This window comes from Anabrus simplex, chromosome 1 (assembly GCF_040414725.1).
Source record: "Anabrus simplex isolate iqAnaSimp1 chromosome 1, ASM4041472v1, whole genome shotgun sequence".
Taxonomy (NCBI): Eukaryota; Metazoa; Arthropoda; class Insecta; order Orthoptera; family Tettigoniidae; genus Anabrus; species Anabrus simplex.
The window spans coordinates 1362809513-1362833819 of NC_090265.1; the positions used below are offsets into that span (position 1 = coordinate 1362809513).

General features: G+C 39.0%; 1 long non-coding RNA gene across 1 annotated transcript; it reads left to right on the forward strand.

The window, feature by feature from the left end:
* The first annotated feature begins 1444 nt into the window (after positions 1-1444).
* On the forward strand, positions 1445-24001 carry LOC136858347 (uncharacterized). The gene is made up of 3 exons (XR_011017616.1): positions 1445-1461; positions 10523-10689; positions 21916-24001. It is a non-coding gene; the product is annotated as an uncharacterized lncRNA (long non-coding RNA).
* The last annotated feature ends 306 nt before the right edge of the window (positions 24002-24307 follow it).

The following is a 24307-nucleotide window of genomic DNA, read 5'->3' on the forward strand; positions in this document are numbered from 1 at the left end:
CCTGATCGCCAATATCAGAAACCAAGTCCTCAACAAAATGCGGTGCTAGTACATGTTTTATTACTTCAGTACATTTTGTTCTGTGTAAACGGAGATCTGCTGCTTTAGAACTATCGCCAAAATTTTTATAACACAAAGTTTTGACAAGTGATCTACAGTCAACAATGAGCAGTGCTCTGCAATAACCAATGCCAAATTTCCTTCAGTCCTAGCAGTACTTATGTACTTTTGGAAACGGTATTTTTTTTTTCTGCAGTGGTGAGGTAAACGGCCCTGATCGCATTTTATGTTCCTGAGTTTCAGAATGTTTCTTTAAATCATTATATTTAGCATACAGTTCTGTTTTACAGTAGACGCAGTAGGCTTTGGACTTATCAGAATCTACCGGTCTTAACCATTTAAACTGATGTTCCCAGTCTTTACGGTAGTTTTGCTGATACTTTGGCTTACCCATGGTGTTGAACAAAAAACAAAAACACAGTTCACAAACAAGAAAATACGAAAATGAATATTTGAAATTGCACATGTAAATTTGCGTAAATACACCTAAGAAACCATGAATGACTTCAAGAAAAAACACAGATCACAACAGAACTTATGATTACACTGATAGCTGCGAAGAGATCGATTCATTTTCTTAGCGTGCGCGGCTGAATCACCTCCGTCCGCTGTGTAATGTTACGCCTAACTAAGAGGCAAAAAATAAAAAAAATCGAATGACTGACTAATCTACTGTATTAACGCTGTCTGTGCAACTCTCAGCGCCTACACATGATGTCATCCAGCAGATAAGAAGAGGAATTGCCGAATGATGCCATTATGTGATCACATGAAATGATATACAAGGAAGTCCAGATTAAAAAATAACCGGTCATAAACATCACGTACTGAACTGCAGTTTATACCGTTAAATTGATAATAATTTTATTAAACTATGAAATTCACCAGTTTTCCCTCTAAAGTGCTTGAATAATCGCCAGAAAAGTCGCTAATCGGAAAAATAAAATTTTGTCGCTAACAAGGTTCCCGAATTCCCTAGATTTAGCGACTTGTCGCTGAAGTTGGCAACACTGGTCGTTCCGCGCGCAGCTGAATGTAGCGAGTGCTGGGCTGCGAGAAGTAAAGCATTGATGTGTTGTTCTACTTTTATTGAAATTGTTTGCGTGTAAAACAACTTCCAAACCTTGCATTACCCAGGATTACCAACCTAGAACTTACTGATATTCTTTCAACACAAATAAGTGCATTAACAAACGGTGTGGTTATTGGGTACAGAGTTAAAACTAAGCCCAACAACATACAAGAAGAAGAAGAAGAAGAAGAAGAAATTGTTTGCGTGTGTAAAACTGGTACGAATATAATACAGTATTGTGTCTGGGTGAAATAACGAGCCCAAATCAACTTCACGAACAGAACAGAAAGCATTGATGTTTTTTGTGCAAGTGATACACCACGAGTACGGTATGCTTTTTTACTGGGTGAAAGAAATGTTCTTTAGATTAGATTAGATATTTGGTTGTTCGGTACGGCAGGGTTGTGTTACCAATACCGTATTGAACAGTTGTATCGGTAATTCAGTGAAATTCAAGTCATAAATTGTAGTACCGGTGGCGAAAACTACTTTCTGATTTACCTTATAGTGAAATATATTTTGGTTGGTTAAGTAGCCTACTTATTTTGGGAACGTTGATTTGCTTGCGATGGAGTGAGAATGTAATTCGCTCTCTTCGTCTTAGCAAAGAACGTGATGTTCAGAGCGTGTGATGGACATAATTTTAAAGTGAGTTTATGCAGATAATGCAGGATAGGAAATAGTGAAGAAAGCTATGGAGTCTATGGAGAAAAGAAGTGGAACTCATGTGATACCATTGACAGAAGATATTCCAGTTACTGTTTGTCGTGTTGTTGGTGTATCGTATGTTAAAGATGAAGCACCCGACTCTCCAGAACATCCATCCGTAAGCAAAGTGAAAGTTAAACTTCAGAAAATCTCAGGTACTCATTGTGCTTTAGTTACTCCAGCATCTGGTATTTCAAACACCGAAGTTGAGTTGCGTGTTATGAAGAGACAAGAACTACGACGACAATCGCGTCGACAATCCAGGAAAAGGAAAACTTACTTTTGTCCTGTCTGTGAAAAAGTATTTTCCCGAAATAGTCATTTTCATCGGCATGTTAACATTCATACTGCTCGCCGGACTTTTAAATGCGAAGTATGTGGTAAAACATTTCTGGTTTCTTCTCACCTTACTCGACATATGGAAATGCATGCTGAATACAAGCCCTGGACATGTACAACCTGTAAGAAAAGTTTTTTATTCTTACGATCTCTAAGACAACATGTAACTGTACACTTTCCAGAACTGCGTGGATTTTCATGCTCGATATGTGCTAAACGATATTCTTATAACAGCGGTCTTCGAAAACATATGCGAAGTCACTCTGGTGAGAAACCACATGTTTGTACACTTTGCAAGAAAGCATTTGCGTATCTTGCAGACTTGAATACTCATAAGAAACTTCATACTGGCATTAAGCCATATCAGTGCAAAGAGTGTGGCAGTGGATTTTACAGATTAGCAAATTATACTAAACATTTGCTAATCCACCAAGGTAAAACAGAATATACTTGTAAATTCTGTGGTGTTGGGTATAAATATCAAAGTAGTCTGACAAAACATGTGCATTCACATGTTGAGGAGCATAGACGTGAAGACTTGGTCAGAAAGGAACAGAAGGTGAAAGTCAAGGCAAAATAATGTATATAACTTATATATTATGGTTATTGTTTGGCTAATGGTAGTGGTGTTGCAAATAAAAGCATATTTTTAAAATTAGGCTAAATTAATTTACTCTAGGCCTAAACTGATGATCCTGTTAGGTCCAGTGAGTGACAAGACTCTTAGCCTGTAGTTCCAAATGTGGCACTTGTCTTATTTTGACCAGATGTGGCAGCTCTTAGGCCAGACTTGACACAAGCTCTATTGGAGGCAATAGCAAACTTGCCTTCATCACAGCTGGCCAATAGCAACACAAAAATGACAGCATTGGGCACATTTACACTGTCGTTTTAATTGTTTTATACATATGAATACTTCTAGGGGCAGGTTGGTGGGTCCCTCGTAAGCATAAACAGGGTAGCTGTTTCTGTAAAAACAGGGAAATAAAAAAGTGGAAAATATACAGGGAAAACACAGGGAAATGACTTGTCACGTCAAAATTAAGCTTTAGGTCTAAGACAGGACCCGAACCGAATGATAGAGCGAGACGGATATGTAGATGCTACGCAAGTCATGCGCAGTGAGTAGTACTTTGAGAGAGACAGATAGTGATCAATAGTATAATTCTAGGTCTTTACTTTGATAGATATTAACTTGCCCCATACATTTGTAATTGCCTTGTTCTAATTAAACCAAAACATAATAATAATAATAATAATAATAATAATAAATTCTTATTTACTTAATGTTCCTTTTAAAATGTCCAGTGTTTTAAAAGCTTTTAATATGTGCTAAGTGTTATGGATTGTTAGTAATTATTATGGATTTTGCCTCACTATTAAGGAGAAACTATTTCAGAAAAGTAAAATTATCACAGGAAAAAAAATTCTACAAAGAAAGAAATATGTCAGTGGTGTTTGTTTCTATGCACGCTAGTTGACCAGCATATGTATTCGAATAACACTTCCATTTGCTACAGGAACTGATGGGATCTTATTTCTGAACTTCTGAACACTAACCCACACGTTTCTGTTACAAGTGTGTTTAGAATGTGTGTTTGGCTCACGCCAAATCCAAGAATAAGGTCCCTGATGAACGCAGGCATTAGTTTGAAGAGTGACTGACTGATGGCTCAGGGCATCATTTTTATGTGCCATGTCCCACTAAATTGAATGCAGGGAAAATGAGGATATCCCAGGGAAAATACAAGGAAAACAGATTTAGGTTACTAGGGGGTACCCTGATGGAGGGATGTCTCTTCTCTGCTACTTCAGGTATTGCTCCACATGATTTTTACATGCTTTTACTGTTTTCGAAATATGGGGACCAGCAATTGAGTCGCTATCCAAGTGTCAAATCAAGTCATATAGAGAGAAATAAGAAATGGATCATCCTCTTATGTGTTCCTTTCTATGTTCCTCTCTCTCTCTCTCTCTCTCTCTCTCTTTAAAGAGTCTGGTTACTCAATACTTTGTCCAGTCCAAGTCATCAACTTAATTTAGCGTTCCATTGAAACCCACTTCCATTTAACTCGTTTCTGTTGGAAATTTTTTAGGGGTTACTGTTAAAATCACATATTCAATTAAAGAAGGTTCCAAATGAACTTGTACACTGCACTTGTTTTGTGATGTTCCCTCTGTCAGGTGACAGCAAGATACCTTCGCAATTTTTTAAATAAGTGAATCACTGCAGCGGAATTGTTGAGGTGCTGTGCAGTAGTTTAGTACGATCCGTGCCAAGATGGCTGCATGCATGCCGGTGGTTACAAGTTTTCTCTGTGCATTAATTATAGTTTTGTTGGTAAAAAGTGCCATGAAGTACGCGAAAAGTATAACAGTGCATTCGGACAAGTCTTGTGATTTGAAGGAGATTCATCTACTAGAAAAACTGTTGGTAAGTGAGAAATGTTCTCTTAAGTGTCTCACTTGGTGTGACAGTGAAAGTCTCGGCTGCTGGTGGTAAGGCGGCCGCGTCGTGATGGGGAGGGCAGAGTTGTCAGACTTCCGATCGTTGGGCAGCCACTGAGGTGCCTAACTCTCGCAGTAATTGGAAACATTGAATTGAACCCCAGACCTCAGCAGTGGACGTCTTAATCAACTATTTGTGAACTGTAACAGTTGTTCAAGTAGTCGCAGGACATGTGCACAAATTTCTACTTCGGAATACTGGAAATTAAAGAAGGGGGGGGGAAGAACGTGGACTTGCTGGCAATGCGAAATGCCACCACTAACAAACTCTTTCTTTTCCATTAACAGTGACATTACCAGTGACTCTCTAAATAGCTACAACTGTAAATATGTAAATAATAATCTAACTCTCTTTGCGTTTAATGCACGCAGCATTTTATGTCCAGGTAGAAAAGAATATATTCTTGCTTCGCTGTCAAGTCTAAATCCCTCTATAGTGTGTATCAGTGAAACATGGCTATCGGACACAATGACTCAGAAATGCTACCAGATTCTTTTGTCCTGTTCCGTAAGGACTGGATCCTAACTACAGGAGGCGGAGTTCTTATTGCTTCAAAACCAGAGTGTAATCCAACTAGATGTCCCGAGTTGGAGACGACCGCTGAAGCCGTGTGGGTAGAAATTGTGTGTGGTAGTAATAAATTCCTCATCGGATCAGTGTATCGTACACCGAAGTCCTCGCAAACGATGAATGATGCCTTGCTCTCCTCTCTGGATCGTGTTCAACGTACAGAATAAATACGACGCAATTTATATCGCCGGTGACTTTAATCTTGAAATTACTTGGTCTAGAAATGCCGCCCCAGTACCAAACAATCCTCTTGCTAATAACTTTCTCTCCACCTTCTACGGCATTTTTCTCCATCAGTTAGTGTTTGAAGCTACTCGTATTACTCGAAATTCCCGTTCAACACTAGACCTGTTTCTTACCCACTCCCCATCATCCGTCCAGTCCCTGGACGTGATGCAAGTGTGATAAACAGATATTTGAAAACAGTATTCTCTCACCCATGGGTAAATAATGCAAGAATCGAGCTCAAAGAATTAGAATTATTATTATTATTACTTATAATGTATGGCTATGGAGTGTTTACGTCTATTTGGTATTATTATTATTATTATTACATCACATGTACATACGATACGATCGCGTCGTTTGTGAGGTTATGTCATGAAACATGCACTGTATATAGACATTTATATCAGTTCAATTAATGTAAGAACCTGTGTATAATTTATTCTTACCTGTATATATAATTTGTAATCAACTACAAAATTGTGAAACACACTGTAACTTCCAGAGTGGTACTGGGTAGATGAGATGTGTTGTTAAGCACTCTTAGAATTTACGAGAAAATGTATCTTTCTAGAAGCGCGGCCAGGCACGTATACAGTAAAGTCTTGATTATCCGACCTAAACGGGATCTGGAGTGCGTTGGATGACCAAAAATGTCGGATAATACAGAATAACTTTGAAAATGAAATAAAACAGGAAGGCAATGCTGTATAAATATGTTTTACGGTACTCTATTTATTGACTTATCAATTCAATTGTACAATAGTTGCAATATTGAACGAAAACCTTCCTAATGTCTTACGAAAAGAAACTTGTCAATAATGTCTGCTTGCCTGCTGATTCACGTTTTCTTGCTGCGAGATCCTGCCATCGACGATAATCCTTCACTGTGAGTCATAGTTTTCTTCTTTTGTTCTGCAGTGCCTCGTTCTTCTTCATCCTCATTTTCGTTAGCATTCAGAAAACCAATATCAGGGTTAGTTCAAACAGGTGATCTTGTGCACACGACTTACTCACATCTTGAATCGTTAGCATCCTCACAGCCAGGAATGGAATTCAGTAAGGGAACAATGTTTTCCATGTCTTCTTCTACCACCTCTCGATGTTCAACCTCACTCAACAATATGTTCCAAGACATTCTAATGTCGTTTTTCCAACTTCTTCCCATGACTGCGCTATCAAGTATGCCATGTCTTTCATGTTGTTTCGTTTTAACTTTTCTATCATGTCGTTGCCATTGTCCATTTTCTCTATCAGGGATGAAAGGAGTTTCCGCCGATATTTCCTCTTCACTGTTTCCAGCACACTTTGGTCCATTGGATGCCATAATGACGTCATGTAGGAGAGAGGAACATGACTTTGATGTCACCACTTCTAAGTTGCTCCTCATTCGGGGGCGTTGTCTAGTAGAAGAGCTTTCCTAGGGAGATTGCTTGAAGCTAGAAATTTTTCTACATCTGGAACAAACTTTGTAAAGAACAGTCTTTTGAGAAGTCAGCAGACATCTAGGCAGCATTCTGGTTTGTGTAATGGACTGGAAGAGCATTATCATAAATGTTTTTAAACATCCTAGGCTTCTTTGCTTTACCGATTGCAAGCAATTTTGCTTTTAAGTTACCAGTAATATTACTACAGGCAAGAACAGTAACTCTTTCCTTACTATGCTTGTAGCCAAGTGCAGACATCTTCGCTTGGGCTGCGAGAGTTTTGATGGCAGCATCTTGAAATTCAGCCCAGTCTCATCACAATTAAAAATCTGATCACCGGTTAACCCTTCAGCAAGAATTATTTTCTGAAATTTCTTTTTAAATTTCACCTCATCGGATTTAGCTGACAGTTTTTCTCCATAGATAGTAAGCTGCCCAATGCCATACTGTTTTTTTCACCGATCAAGCCACCCAGCACTGGCAGTAAAAATAGGGTCCCATTCATTGAACTACTTATGGAAATACACCGCCATTTCTTGCAAAATGGGGCCGATATCGACAGACCCATTTCCCGGTTTTGAGTGAACCAAAGAAATAGTGCTTCACTTACTTTTTTGTACTCACATTTTTCATTGTTTTTCTAATTTTCAGTGCATCACTTGTTACTCTGTGTGAAGAGTTTCCCCTTTGTCCAGTCTCTTTAACCCACTCAACTTGTCTTCCACAGAAACAATCACTTTCTTCCGTTTATTCCCCATACTCACAGAGGATATGAAAACTATAACATCCGCGCCCAATCAATACTAAACTGAACAATGACTGAAGACTCGCTGCACCTGTCCTTGAGAAAAACCTGGACCTATTGCATGACTGCCAGTGCTTGTCCCACGGTCGCAGCCTCCACACCGGGTGTCCCAGAACTGCCTCCATCTAAAGTTGAAATTAAGCCTACCAGTGTTGGATAACACGGAATGTCGGATAAGCGAAGGTCGGTTGAGCGAGACTACTGTATAAGGAGGCGATCTTGACGGTAGTTAAGAGTTATTGTTCAGTAGAGTTATGAGTTAACAGGTTATACTTGTGACCACGTGTTGTGACATGCTTTTAAGCCATCTGTTTCAACTGTGTTTTAAGGTTGCAGTCTCCATGTGCAGTGATAGGCAATTGTTAAAATGGCGGTATGCAATGTGAGTGTTTTGTTTGTTACAGCAGTGATTAAGGTTGTGTGTGTGTACAATTTGTAAATAGATGTGAATAAATAACTGTACCAAGTAACAGCATTTCTTGTGCGTCTTTGTGGATACGTTAGACGTAATACCTGGATTTTGTGATCACCAAGCTATAATTACAACTTTGACCTACAGAAAGCCCTCTCCAAAACTCCACTCCAGAACAGTGTATAACTTTTCCCGCACCAACTATCAAAAAATTTTCTATTCCCTTCACGTCCTTCACCGGCGATATCAATATCAACAAGATCTAGGAAAACTGGAAAAAAGTATTTTTTGAATGTGTCGATCAAATTATGCCGAAAGTTTCCATCTCTAATAAGCGAAAAACGGCACGGATCACTAAAGAGTTATAAATAGGTATTCGAAAGAGAAATTGTTCATACAGGAAATGGAAGGAAAACCCAAGTGACAGTTAGGTGGGAGAAGTACATACTGGCTAGGAACAAACTCAAATCATTAATCCGTGATGCCTACAGTTCATAATATATCCACAGCCTAAGTTCCAGTAGTAAAGAGCTATGGGCTTTCATCAGCAACAAAAGCGGCAACAGTGCTCCATCCGTCTTCAAGTACAACGGACTATCAGTTTCCTCTCTCCAAGAAATAGCAGACACATTTAACAGTAAATTTTAAAATAACAACCACGGCTGACAAGGATGAAGACATGTTCACCACAAGGACAACCCCTCCCTCTCCGCCCCCTAACTAGCCTGTACTTCACTACTAACAAGGTCGCAACAAGTCTTCGGAGAACTAGACATCGTGCTGTGAACGGCCCAGATAACGTGCCAGCCAGAGTTCTCCACCTCTGTGCAGAAGCATTAGCACCTTCTCTTTGTGAAATATTTAACATTTCAATGAACAGTGGGACTGTGCCAGAAGAATGGAAGAAAGCAAATGTCGTTCCTGTGTTCAAAGACGGTGACAGGGAAAATGTAGACAACCATTACCCAGTCTCTATTACATCTGGCTTATGTAAATGCATGGAATGCCTAATTGTTAAACATGTGCTGGATTTTCTGAATGAGAGAAGCCTGTTGAATAACAACCAACATGGATTCCTCACTGGAAAATCCTGTACAACACTTTTAACAACAGTAATTGATGAGTGCCAACATTCCCTGGACAAGTCTAATACATCCCAAGTGGACTGCGTAACTCTTGGCTGGAGTAAGGCCTTTGATCAGGTACCTTATCAATGACTGTTGTTAACACTTAACAAGTATGGCATTCAAGGCAACCTGCATTCATGATTTTGGTCATTTCTAGTAGGTCAGGCGCGGTTGTTGTGTTCAGTGGGGCCAGGTCAGAACAAACTTTAGTCACCTCGGGTGTGATTCAAGGTAGTGTGATAGGGCCGCTTCTGTACACAATATTTACGCTGGATCTGCCAAGTTGTGTATCGTCTTCTATGACAGTACACTGATGACACCATCATTTACAGAGCCATTCGCAATGAGAACGACATAAACAGGTTACAGTTAGATCTGGATAATTTGGCTCTGTGGTGCAAAATAAATAGAATGTCTATAAAAGTACAGAAATGTAAATACTGTATATCTGCTTAACTAGAGCAAAATCACAGTTAAAACACAAAATTTCACTGTGTGGTAAAAACCTAATGCCTTGCACCTCAATAAAATTGTTTGGCATTCACATTTGCAGCAATTTAAAATGGAACAAGCATGTTGAGGAAATTAGTTGCAAAGCATACAGAGTCTTGGGATTCATCTGCGGATCTCTACTGGGAGCCAGGAAGAAAGCAATTCATACAGGCTATTTGTCATTAGTACGGCCAATACTGTTGTACGGGCTTCCTTCCTGGCAACCTACTACAGTGGAGAACATGATGAAACTAGAGGGAGTTCAAGGCCGAGCAAAACGACTAATTACTCAACACGGTCATTTAAATACAGCCAGGTCACTGCCCCCCATAACCACCCTCTGTAAACAAATAGATATTGCTTTTCTGAGAAAACCCCTCGCAGGTAACATTTATATAAACCCTTGCAACTGCTTACAGCTGAACTTTTAAAGATTACATATGTTACGCTGCTCTTCAAGAACTTGCACCTTGCTTCATATGAATGACTGATCTTCGACTTCTTCTGGATTTTAGGATTTTACGTCATGCATTGCTGATCCCTGTTGTGTTATAGTGCTTCTTGAACTGCTTTTAGTGAAAAACTTATCCTTTACTTTTGGTTTTCCTATGCATTGTTTTATATTTTCATTTAATCGGCTGATGATGACCCAGATTAGTGGTCGAAACCGGTACCGCTTTTAATCACATAAGAATGTAACACTACATTTCTTATTTTCCTTGTATTGAATAGGTTGAACCACTTTATTTCTTGTTTCAATTTTAATTGTGTTACAGCTGAACTATCGTTCCACTCAAAGAGGTTGAGGTGTGTCCGTCTCGTCATTTGCAAGAATAGCATCATATCAAAGTGGTTTCTTTATTCGTTCTGCTCGGCTGTTAAATGAACTCTCACCACAGATAAAAGAACGACCTGCAGAAAGCTTTGTAGAGGTAAAAAGGATGTATGTATAACAAAACCTTCTGTACATAACATAATTTTTCTACTCTGTGAATATTCAGTATGCGTGAGAGGACCGATGAAAGTTTATGGGATTCCGAGTGAGTGAGACTGTGTGGGTGTGAGTGAGCCGGCCTAGCTAAAGTACAGTATATGTAGGGATTCTAGGGGGGGGGAGAGAGAGAGAGAGAGGAGTGAGTGTGTGTGTGTGTGTGTGTGTGTGTGTGTCGACTTGAATGTTGAACAGGTCTTATGAATATAATGCAAAATATGTCTAGGTAAATACGGTAACTGTATATAAGCACGCTATGTAGAATATAATTGTTTATTTTAATATTGTAATTTTATGTGGGGATGGAGGCACGTTCACGTATGTGGGGCTATGCCCTTTTTTTTTTTTTTTTTTTTATAGTTATGAATTTCATTGGGTTCCGTATTGAAGTGGGATTACAGTCAATATTTTTTCAAGGTCCACCTATTCAATACAATGACGTTTTATTGTGATTCAATCACATGTCAAATGGTACTAATCAAGAACGCGGACTCCACTCTTCAAGACTTGAATAGTATTGACCCATATATTAAATTCACACTAGAGTCAGAAATCAATAAAGCAATCAATTTTCTAGATTTAACCATTATTAGAAATATCTCTGGTCATTCTTACAAAATATACAGGAAACATACACAAACCGCTAACACGATCTGCGAAGATTCCATAGATCCCCTAATGCACAAACGTGCATCATACAGTAGCAGGGTCTATTGAGCTTTTGCCATACCCATGACAAAGAAAGATCTTAATAATGAACTTAACACCATAAGGGCAATTGCCAAGTTCAATGGGTTCAACAGGCCGTTTATGGAGAAAATAATAAACAAATATAGGTACTGGCCTAAAACCAAACTCATAAAAGGGGAAAAAAAAAACAACTCCCATTTCAACCACCTTCACTTAAAATAACGACGTCCACAAAATCACTAACCTTTTCCGGAAACACAAGGTAAGAATTTTATTCAAAACTAACAATAGAACATCGGAAATTTTACACAACTCTGCATCAATCAATAATCCCAATATCTACTCCAAATCTGAAATATATAGACTAAAATGTAATGAATGCAGCAGCTCTTACGGGGGTCAAGCAGGACGTAACTTTATGATTAGATATTCGGAACATGTCAGCGCGATGAGGCACAATAAGTTTTCTGCCATGAGTCTACATATGCACGACACTAATCACAAATTTACAGACATTGAAGAAGATATGGAAGTTCTTCAAACAGTAAATAAGGGATGCGTCATGAATATTATTGAAAGTTGTTACATTAACTGTGATCAATACTTCAACCCCAATTATAATTTAAACGAAATTCACGAGAAACCCAATATCCTTTTCGATCTTTTAATCGATTGGCTTAAAAATACCAAACTATAGAAAAACAGTTTGATTTTCCAAGCAATCCGCAATACACACTCCTGTCAATTACCCCCACTACCCCATCCTTCCGCCCCGCCTTAGTTCCATTCCCCCGCAGATGCTCCGCCTCCTTTACCACGGCGCACACACATCGTCTGGCTCAGTCTGTGTAACAAACATGTTCAACATGCTGCTCAAGGTGAGTCGGTCATCATCCAATGATTCTAATGGCTCTAGTAACTTCCATACGTTGCTTCCAACATCTAACTTGGCTATTTTCTCCTTCAGGTTTAAATTGAAGTGGGAATTCATCTTTATTTATATCACAATCTCACATGATCAAAGTAAACTTCCCTGGAACCACCTAATATCAAGTGTATAAGTGCAACTCGGATAGATAGCATAAAACAGCCCAAATTCACTTATTCCAGATGTACACAGACTGGACATTTAACGAACTGCTGGAATTTTAAGAATTTTATATTACAGCAATCAATTGTAACATAATTTTAACTTATCTCATGTATCATCACAGTAATGTATTTTATAATGTGTTAAAATGTGTTTTAGATATTTTAGGAATATGTATATATTTGTTTAATTTGCACTTAAGGCTGATGATGGCACATAGATGCCGAAACTAGTACTATTTGACCATTTGACATGTGATTGAATCACAATAAAACGTCATTGTATTGAATAGGTGGACCTTGGAAATATTGACTATGCCCTTTCTCCATTCACCATCCCTACATTGTACCTACAATTAGTGGAAAATAAATAATAATAATAATGATCTAGCAAATTAGACGACAAGCTGCAAAATTTTGAAATTCACGAATTCCTCTTTTGAAGCACCACATTGTCGTCGTCGGCCGATACTCTTATCCGAGTTTTCGTTTCTCGCCTTAGTCCACACGATGAAGGTGGCACTGATGGCTTATCAGACCAATTCTCGCATAAAACATGCGGCCACACGTTACATCCGATGGAAGGTGGGGGACGTGGCAGTGATTGACGTAGCTTCTTTCCCTGGCGAGTTTCCTCTTCCTGTCTTCGACGTTCTTGCTCAAACTGTGCAATTGCTGCTGAGATAGTAGCACGCCAGCGAGGGTGATCCAATGCGAGAGTTTGCCAAGTATTTAGGTTTATATCTACTCTTCTCATGGTCTGCTTAAGTTGGTCTTTATATCGTTTCAGAGGAGCACCACGAATCCTCTTGCCAGTGCTGAGTTCACCATGCAGGATTTGCCGAGGAAGTCTATCACTCATACGATGGATCTAAGCAGATGACCAACGATGGTGGTTTCGATACAGTTTAGCTTTGCTTTCTCCAGAACGGCTGTGTTTGAGTCATCAGTCCCTAGACTGGTTTGATGCATCCCTCCATGCCACCCTATCCTGTGCTAACCTTTTCATTTCTACATAACTATTGCATCCTACATCTGCTCTAATCTGGTTGTCATGTTTATACCCCAACCATTCTTACTGCCTACACTTCCTTCAAAAAACCAACTGATAGGGGCCGATGACCTTGATGTTAGGCCCCTTTAAACAACAAGCATCAAAACCAACTGAACAAGTCCTGGCTGTCTTAAGATCTGTCCTATCATTCTATCTCTTCTCGTCAAATTTAGCCAAATCGATCTCTCGCCAATTCGATTCAGTATATCTTCATTCGTGATTCGATCTATACATCTCACCTTCAGCATTCTTCTGTAACACCACATTTCAAAAGCTTCTATTCTCTTTCTTTCTGAGCTAGTTAACGTCCATGTTTCACTTCCATACAAAGTCTTCAGAAACATCTTTCTAATTCCTATATCAATGTTTGAAGTGAGCAAATTTCTTTTCTTAAGAAAGCTCTTCCTTGCTTGTGCTTGGCTGCATTTTATGTCCTCCTTCCATTGTTAGTTATTTTACTACCCAATTAACAGTATTCATCTACTTCCTTTAAGACTTCATTTCCTAATCTAATATTTCCTGCATCACCTGCCTTCATTCGACTGCGTTCCATTACCTTTGTTTCGGACTTATTTATTTTCATCTTGTACTCCTTAGCCAAGACTTTGTCCATACCATTCAGCAGTTTCTCGAGATCTTCTGCAGACTCGGATAAAATAACAATATCATCGGCAAATCTCAAGGTTTTGATTTCCTCTCCTTGGACTGCGATTCCCTTTCCAAATTCCTCCCATTTCCTTTACTGCCTGTTCTATGTAAACATTGAAAAGGAGGGGGGACAAACTGCAGCCTTGCCTCACTCCTTTCTGGATTGCTGCTTCTTTTTCAAAGCCCTTGATTCTTATCACTGCAGACTGATCTTTTGTACAGATTGTAGATAATTCTTCGTTCTCGGTATCTGATCCCAATCACCTTCAGAATTTTAAATAGCTTGGTCTAATCAGCGTTATCGAATGCCTTTTCTGGATCTACGATTGACATGTACGTGGGCTTGTCCTTCTTAATTCGATCCTCTAAGATCAGGCATAAAGTCGGGATTGCTTCACGTGTTCCAACATCTCTTCTGAAGCCAAATTGATCTTCCCCCCAAGTCAGCTTCAACTTGTCTTTCCATTCTTCTGTAAATAACACGTGTTAAAATTTTGCAGGCATGATATACTAAACTAATGGTGCGGTAGTTTTCACACTTGTCAGCACCGGCTTTCTTGGGAAGGGTAATAGGGAGGTACATTCAGGGAAACGGGATGGCCTAGGGAGCGGTGATAAGGGAACAGGGAACTGGAAATCAAGTAGGGATGACATAAAATTGTTAGTGTTGAACTGTAGAAGTATTGTAAAGAAAGGAATAGAATTAAGTAATTTAATAGATATATATTTACCAGATATTGTAATAGGAGTTGAATCATGGCTGAGAAATGATATAATGGATGCAGAAATTTTCTCACGGCACTGGAGTGTGTATCGTAGAGATAGGATAGGAAAGGTGGGAGGGGGAGTTTTCATTCTGGTGAAAGAAGAATTTGTAAGCTACGAAAAAGTTAAAGATGAGACACATGAAATTCTAGGTGTAAGGCTGATTTCTAAAGATAATAAGCAACTTGATATATTTGTAGTGTACAGATCGGGAAAGGGTAGCACTGATGCGGATTCGGAATTATTTGATAGGATAGTCAGCTATGTGGGAAACGACATGGAAAGAAATGTGATTGTAGCGGGAGATCTGAATTTGCCAGATGTAAATTGGGAAGGAAATGCGAACGACAGGAAGCATGACCAACAAATGGCAAATAAGTTAATATGGGAAGGACAGCTGATTCAGAAAGTGATGGAACCAACCAGAGGGAAAAATATCCTGGATGTGGTGCTGATAAAACCAGATGAGCTCTATAGGGAAACTGAAGTAATAGATGGTATTAGTGATCATGAAGCTGTTTTTGTGGTAGTTAAAAATAAATGCGATAGAAAGGAAGGTCTTAAAAGTAGGACTGTTAGGCAGTACCATATGGCTGATAAAGCAGGTATGACGCAGTTTCTAAAAAGTAACTATGATCGGTGGAAAACGGTAAATAAAAATGTAAACAGACTCTGGGATGGGTTTAAAGAAATTGTTGAGGAATGCGAAAACAGGTTTGTACCTTTAAGGGTGGTAAGGAATGGTAAAGACCCACCTTATTATAATAGAGAAATAAAGAGACTAAGAAGGAGGTGCAGACTGGAAAGAAATAGAGTTAGAAATGGCTGTGGAAGTAAGGAGAAATTGAAGGAACTTACTAGAAAATTGAATCTAGCAAAGAAGGCAGCTAAGGATAACATGATGGCAAGCATAATTGGCAGTCATACAAATTTTAGTGAAAAATGGAAGGGTATGTATAGGTATTTTAAGGCAGAAACAGGTTCCAAGAAGGACATTCCAGGAATAATTAATGAACAAGGGGAGTGTGTATGTGAGGATCTTCAAAAGGCGGAAGTATTCAGTCAGCAGTATCTAAAGATTGTTGGTTACAAGGATAATGTCGAGATAGAGGAAGAGACTAAGGCCAAAGAAGTAATAAAATTTACATATGATAACAATGACATTTACAATAAGATACAAAAGTTGAAAACTAGAAAAGCGGCTGGAATTGATCAGATTTCTGGGGATATACTAAAGACAATGGGTTGGAATATAGTACCATATCTGAAGTACTTATTTGATTATTGTTTGGTCGAAGGAGCTATACCAGATGAATGGAGAGTTGCTATAGTAGCCCCTGTGTATAAAGGAAAGGGTGATAGACATAAAGCTGAAAATTACAGGCCAGTAAGTTTGACATGCATTGTATGTAAGCTTTGGGAAGGCATTCTTTCTGATTATATTAGACATGTTTGTGAAATTAATAACTGGTTCGATAGAAGGCAATTCGATTTTAGGAAAGGTTATTCCACTGAAGCTCAACTTGTAGGATTCCAGCAAGATATAGCAGATATCTTGGATTCTGGAGGTCAAATGGACTGTATCGCGATTGACCTGTCTAAAGCATTTGATAGGGTGGATCATGGGAGACTACTGGCAAAAATGAGTGCAATTGGACTAGACAAAAGAGTGACTGAATGGGTTGCTATATTTCTAGAAAATAGATCTCAGAGAGTTAGAGTAGGTGAAGCTTTGTCTGACCCTGTAATAGTTGAGAGGGGAGTTCCTCAGGGCAGTGTTATCGGACCTTTATGTTTTCTTATATATATAAATGATATGAGTAAAGGAGTGGAATCAGAGGTAAGGCTTTTTGCGGATGATGTTATTCTCTATAGAGTGATAAATAAGTTACAAGATTGTGAGCAACTGCAACGTGACCTCGAAAATGTTGTGAGATGGACAGCAGACAATGGTATGTTGATAAACGTGGCTAAAAGTCAGGTTGTGAGTTTCACAAATAGGAAAAGTCCTCTCAGTTTTAATTACTGCATTGATGGTGTGAAAGTTCCTTTTGGGGATCATTGTAAGTATCTAGGTGTTAATATAAGGAAAGATCTTCACTGGGGTCATCACATAAATGGGATTGTAAATAAAGGGTACCGATCTCTGCACATGGTTATGAGGGTGTTCAGGGGTTGTAGTAAGGATGTAAAGGAGAGTGCATATAAGTCTCTGGTAAGACCCCAACTAGAGTATGGTTCCAGTGTATGGGACCCTCACCAGGATTACCTGATTCAAGAACTGGAAAAAATCCAAAGAAAAGCAGCTCGATTTGTTCTGGGTGATTTCCGACAAAAGAGTAGCGTTACAAAAATGTTGCAATGTTTGGGTTGGGAAGAATTGAGAGAAAGAAGAAGAGCTGCTCGACTAAGTGGTATGTTCCGAGCTGTCAGCGGAGAGATGGCGTGGAATGACATTAGTAGACGAATAGGTTTGAATGGCGTTTATAAAAGTAGGAAAGATCACAATATGAAGATAAAGTTGGAATTCAAGAGGACAAACTGGGGCAATTATTCATTTATAGGAAGGGGAGTTAGGGATTGGAATAACTTACCAAGGGAGACGTTCAATAAATTTCCAATTTCTTTGAAATAATTTCGGAAAGGGCTAGGAAAGCAACAGATAGGGAATCTGCCACCTGGGCGACTGCCCTAAATGCAGATCAGTATTGATTGATCAGTATTGATTGATCGGAATAGGTATAACAACATTCTGCCGAAAATCGGATGGCACTTCTCCTGTCTCTTAGATCTTGCACACTAAATGGAATAACCTTGCCATGCTGGTTTCTCCTAAGGCAGTCAGTAATTCAGAGGGTATGTCATCAATTCCAGGTGCCTTGTTCCTATTTAGGTCTCTCACAGCTCTGTCAAACTCTGACCTCAAAATTGTGTCTCCCATTTTATCAGCGTTAGCCTCTTCTTGTTCTAGAACCCTTTCATCTACTTTACCTTGATACAACTGTTGGATATGTTCCTGCTATCTTTCTGCTTTGTCTTCTTTCCCTAGAAGTGGCTTTCCATCTGAGCTCTTAATATTCATACACCTAGATTTCCTTTCTCCAAAGGTTTCCTTGATTTTCCTGTATGCAGCGTCTACTTTTCCTAGGACCATACAACCTTCGACATCCTTGCACTTCTCCTTCAGCTACCTTGCACTTTCTATCCACTTCATTTTTTAATTGCCTGTATTCTTTTCTGCCCTCTTCATTCAGAACAGTGACAAAGGAAAGTTATATTTTTCAAAAACTTTTTGTTAGAAGACAAGTGGAATATTTTAGTGATAAAAGTGCTGGAAACATTTTTTACATCTGTTCAAATGAATAGAAATATTTTTTTTAAATAGGCTAAAAATAAGTAGATTCATTTCCCTCTCATTTCGCTACCCCATTCAACCATCCATATTGTTTTTAATTTATTTTTAAATTTACGTAGTATTTAAGAAAAACAAGGTACCTGTTTAGGATGTTCTTAAAAAGATACATACTTAGTGAATCACCTAAGTAATGTAAAACATCTGAAGATGTTCTAAAAGGCAACGAAACATGTACTGTGTATGATTGATTTGCTAAAATGCAAATATAAGTATCAAAAAGGTGGAAGATTTTTTATTGTTATTAAGTCTTATAGGATTTGATATGGGAAATTAAGCTGATTTCTTGCAAGGCCTACAATATCGAAAGCGCATAACATTGATTAACAATAACGTTACATTGACCATTGTTTATTGTGATGTTCTTTGTCTCTTATGCTGCCACTCAACTCCAATTGATGGAATTACTGCTGCGTACCGAGTATAACAGCCTGACTGAATATTAGCGGGAAATAGCTGGGGAGTTAGAAAACGTTCTTCTTTAGAATGCCATTCCTCTGGTTCATACATTTTCTGATATCAGCTGGTACGCAACACACTGATTCATCATAGTATTCCGCCTACAGTATTTGATCCCTTCTCTGACGTGCTGTTTTGAATGAGCAGTGTGTGCACTTAAGGCAGAGGCTCACTTAATAGTAGTAGTAGTAGTATGACCTGGCGTAGAATTACAATTTAGGCCTATTCCAAGTTATAGCACCACAATATTCACTAAATAACTCTAAATTCAACTCTGAAAAGAGCCGTTTCTTAAGAAAAGCTTCTTGCTTTTCACTTTTATTAAATTCTACATTCATGTTATTCCAAATTAGCAGTGAAGAGGGGGTTTCTCCTCTGGCTTGGAGAAAAAAATTTGCCTCAAAGAGTGTTCACGGATCACGGCTGTCTGCAGCTTGGTTATTTCAGCTCTGGAACTTTGAACTGTTAGATCGGCAGCGTAGTACTGTTCGTTAAAAGTGAGAATTAGTGTGGTTTTTCATTTGATCGAGTATATCATATGAAAGCATTGCTTTTAATCGCACCATTCCTACTGACGTCATTGTAATGACATATGTTCATTTCAGTTGGGAAAACCACTAAAACAGTCTTTCTGAGGATGTAAAAAGACAGGTGGAGAATGAGTGTCTGACGTTATAATGAAAACTCCCCAAACCGATTGTGACTTATGATAGGCAAGCGTGCCTACCATTGCAATGAAAATTCCCTAACCCAGTCTTTACATGAGGAAATGCTTGGTGACTTCCCTGTCGTGTTTCTAGGCTGACGTATAGAGCTATGCAATTTAATACAACTTTGCTCACAAATGTGCAAAGGTTCGAATCCCATGCAAATACTTTTCTTTACAGCTGGTTCACTGGAATGCGGCAAGATTGCGCATACTTAAGTTTCCACGGACTGATTTATTTATTTGGCCTTGAAAATGGGCCATTGGTATGGTGATATATAATATGGTGCCAGGTTGGAAGAGGCTCGGAAACGCGGCAGGATTTCAGTTAGGTATGTGTTTTAACACAGCATCTGCTCAAACTGACGGCTTCTATGGTTGACACAGAGCTGCATACGATGTAAGGACCGTCTGGCACGTTGCAACATCTCCAGCGTAATGGATTGGCATGCCTCAGTGATGAGCTGTCCAAGGTGACCAGAATTGTTCGGCTCCTGTTCACGCACCAATTGTTTTACATGGTCCCACAGAAAAATCCAGGGGCGTAAGATCGGGCGATCTGCTGGGACAGGTCCTCTCCTTCCCATCCATTTATCAGGATACATCGCTATGAGATGGTTCCGGATGACCATTGCCTCATGCGTTGGAACCACACCCTGCAGGGGTCAAAGAATGGCACATGTTCAAAGAATGGTGGTGGATCATCTTGGAGAACCTTCAGAGGTCCCTCAAAGAAATGGGGACCAATGAGGTTTTCTCGCACGATGCCACACCATATGTTTACGCCTCACTCTACCTGAAAAGCTGCCTGTCATACCCAGTGGGAATTATCCATATTCCAGTAATGCATATGATGTCTGTTAACGGTTCCATTGTTGTGGAACTGCACTTCGTCTATAAATAAGATGCTCGCTATAAAGGCAGGATCAGTGTCCACATGCTGTAGGGTCCATTGACAGGAAGCCACCTGTGCTTCAAAATCATAACCAAGGGGCTCCTGGTGTAAGTGCAGATTATATGGGTGAAACTGCTGTGTATGCAGTATCCACATAACGGGTGCCTTGCTGATGTTACTTTCCTGTGTAATGGCCTGTGTACTATTGTGGGGTTATGCCGGACAGCGCCCAACACAACCTCTTCATTGTGAGCAGGCGTCACAGGATGATCTCAAACAGGCCATGTCTTTCCTAGGGACGCATTAGCCCACAGACATCTTTCCACACTCCAAAATGTCATGCCTGTCAATTGCTGTCTTATCCGGTTAGCATTCTTGATACAGGCATTGTGCCTGGTATGCATTCTAATTTCTCCATAGATGAGTAACATACCAACATACTCGTTGTTGGAATACATCACGAGGTGGTGAATAAGCTTTGTGTTGTGTTTTTTTGTTGTGACTTGCCTCGAAGGAATGGGAGTGCGTGCAGCTACATACTGTACCCGTCTAAATGGTGCCTGATTGAATTTGGGGAAGCTGGAGTAATTTTTGTTACGGAACATTGGGTTACAAGCAAGCATACATCAGCTTTTACGTGCCGTGCCGCTGCAGGCGGACGTGTTGTGTCACCAGGCTGGTGAATGTCGCCACGTCATGCATTACGTCACTTAGCGAGCCGACCGCCGAGAGGGGAAGGATACTCTGGATAAATCTGCTTGCTGGTGTGAAGGATGAATTACGTCACAAGGAGGTCAACAGCCAATGAACATCGAGGAAGGTGCTGGAAGATCTTGAGATTATTCTAGAAAGAATTCGAGAGGAAGTTTTTAAGGAAAAGCTGAAGAGAACAGTATAGTTTCTACGAGAGAATTCGAACGAAAGAGTCTCTGAGGAGAAGTTAAGTAAGACAGTCTTCAGGAAGAACATCGTATAATTTCAACCATCTAGCAAGAAGATGAACGTTCGCAGATATGGTTACTTTCTGCCTATTTCTTGTATGGCACAGCCACTATGTAATTTGAGTGCTAATTTAACTTTTCATCAGCCTACTTCGGTATAGAGCGAAGTGTTACAGCCGCACATTTCAACGGGTGGAACTTGAGAAACCACAGACAGTTCGTGCGCTCACTTAAGCTGAGTGTTGCAGTAGAAATTCATGGAGTGTTTCTTTGGATTTGTAAGGGAATTGAGCTATCTAAAGCGAATATTCGAAAGGAAACCTGGCCTATAGAACGTCGAAATACTAGTAATAATGTTCCGTCAGCTTCAAGACTCATTGTAATCTTGTGAATGTGCTCGGAATTTGAAGCCTGGGGTACAACTGAACCTGATCGTACATCATTGTGCCAGTTAAGTGTCGTAAATAATTTAATAGAATACAACTAGTGTGGAACCACTTTTCTTATACAAAATTTTAGTTTCAGCTACCATTGTGAAGAGGAACCGACAGCATGCAACGAACAAGAGGAAAATCCTGGAATTTTCTGGAACATTGTGGGAGTGATACAACGCTGCTGTTCATAGCTGTAGTCATCATGGGTTAAGCCAAAGTGTGCACGCCAGCGCGATGACCTTGTACATCTATGAGCCTCCGTAGAGGAAGAAGAGGACGCCGACGCCCATAGTTGCATCCCGACGCCAAGATTTTCCATCGGAACCTTAAGTACCATTGTAAAATTTCTTCTCTTTCGGTAGATGAATAGTAGATTGTATTCTTGCTTAGAGCAGTGTAGTTTCTTTTGGAAATGTTGTACTTAAATGGTGATGGTAGAGTATTCATGCATTCTTTGATTTATGGTTTCTACATTTTCTATCTTTGCATTCTCTTGGAACAATGTTTGTGTTTTTGATTCGAAGATAAGTAATCCCAGTTGTTAATGAGTTACATGAGGTCATGTACAATTAAGATCCTCAAAAGGAATTATGGGGGATTAAGACCTAAAAATAAGAATAATAATAAGATTAAAATATCGTTAGAATAATCACGACGAGGAGGATGAAATTAAATATAAGAGTAAAAACCAGTAAATCGAAGTCTTAATGAACTATTAGTTTATGTGATATAATGGATATCAGACGGGATGGTCATTGGCGTGTACTAGGAGCAGCTCATCGAGAAGACGTTTCTAGGAGCCATAATAGGAGGAACAAAAATAATTCATTATAATAATAATGAAAGTCGGGTATTTGACTGGTTGTTGAGAATAAAAATGTACGGCGTTATGATGGTAGATTTTACGATGAAATTGACTATATGGGACCACTAGGGTGCATGTCAGTCATAATGATTATGGTGAATTATAGTGATGATAGTGATTTATAGTGATTTGATAATATTTAGGGACTAATAATAGTTCATTCCTTCGCTCAGCAACCGATATTGTATAACATACGACTTGCTTATTATTAGCCTTTCCTGGGGCTCACAGACGCATCCTTCTGATGATGGTGGTGATAATTATTTCTTCGAGATTAACTTAGTCATCCTATGTCGTCTTGTAACAACAATTAACTTAGTCATCCTATGTCGTCTTGTAACAACAGTCTTAGTGAATTCTTATTATGATCGATTCATGCTATAAGGGTCTTCAATAAAATTTGAGAGGAGAATATAATAATAAATGATGATAATAATAAAATATGACAAGTTCAGCTGTATGATAAATTTTCCTATAAACAACTGGTGTGATTGAGTCATTCGTGAATATTATTCATGTCTTTTCAGGAATGCTTATTCTTTTCATATTTTTATATGATTTATTGGTCAACGATGTTGTTGTTGTTGATTATGCGTGGTGTTACGTGATGCTCTATCCATCCATAGAATACTAGTCAGATAGAAATTGTTGATAATTTATATAGGAATACAATCTAGCGAAGTCTGCGAGAGGGGAGAAATGCGCCAAAGAATTTTTCAAAGAATTTTTCAAAGTATTTTTCAAAGAATTTCTTAAAGGAATCTCTCAAAATTGTATAAAATTTCTCAAATTGTAAAACATTTCACAAAAATAATTTGAATAGAATTCCTCGAGAATAAGTTGTAAAGAATTTCTCAATGGTGTGGAAAAAATGAGTTAGGAAGGATTTTTCAGAAATGTCAAAGTAATTTCTCAAGAGAATTTTCTCCAAGTATGCCAATACAATTTAAATAGAAAATTTGTCGCAGATGTGTTAAAGTAAAAATTATTTAATGAGAATTTGTGAAGATTAAAACAGTAATGAGAAATAGTTATTTTCATGTTTGATGTGGCATTGTTTCGTTGATATTAGTACGACAGTATCACTAATTGCACGATCAATCAATGTTACAGAATATTGCTTCGGTTGGAGTTCATTGGAGATATTACTGAATCCCATGAAGCGACAAAGCATGTCAAGGACTTATAGTTATTTGTAAATGAGAAGATCAAGCAATTGAATTATGTTGAAGAGATGTGAAAACATTGTTTTTCATTCTTTTGGTGCTTTGTCCAGGCTGAGTTTTGTTTTTATATTTTAATAAATGTGGTTATTTTGTTCTGATTTTTATTTCACATTATGTCTCCTATCCAGTCACCAATGGCCCTGTAAATAGAAATTTTCTGTAGGTCGGTCCCGTAATAGCAAATCGGCCCTGCGAACAGTCCACCCTTTTGGGACTCTCGCTCCGCCGACTGAGCGACCCCGGAGAAGGGGACAATACCTACCTGCTGTCACATGTTGTTATCATTCCAATTGGGCACACTTTGCCCTACCTGTGGTCTATGAAGCTGGGAACGTGTACGTCGTAGCTAATTGGTAGCCTGTGTCCTAGCCACAGACCATCACATC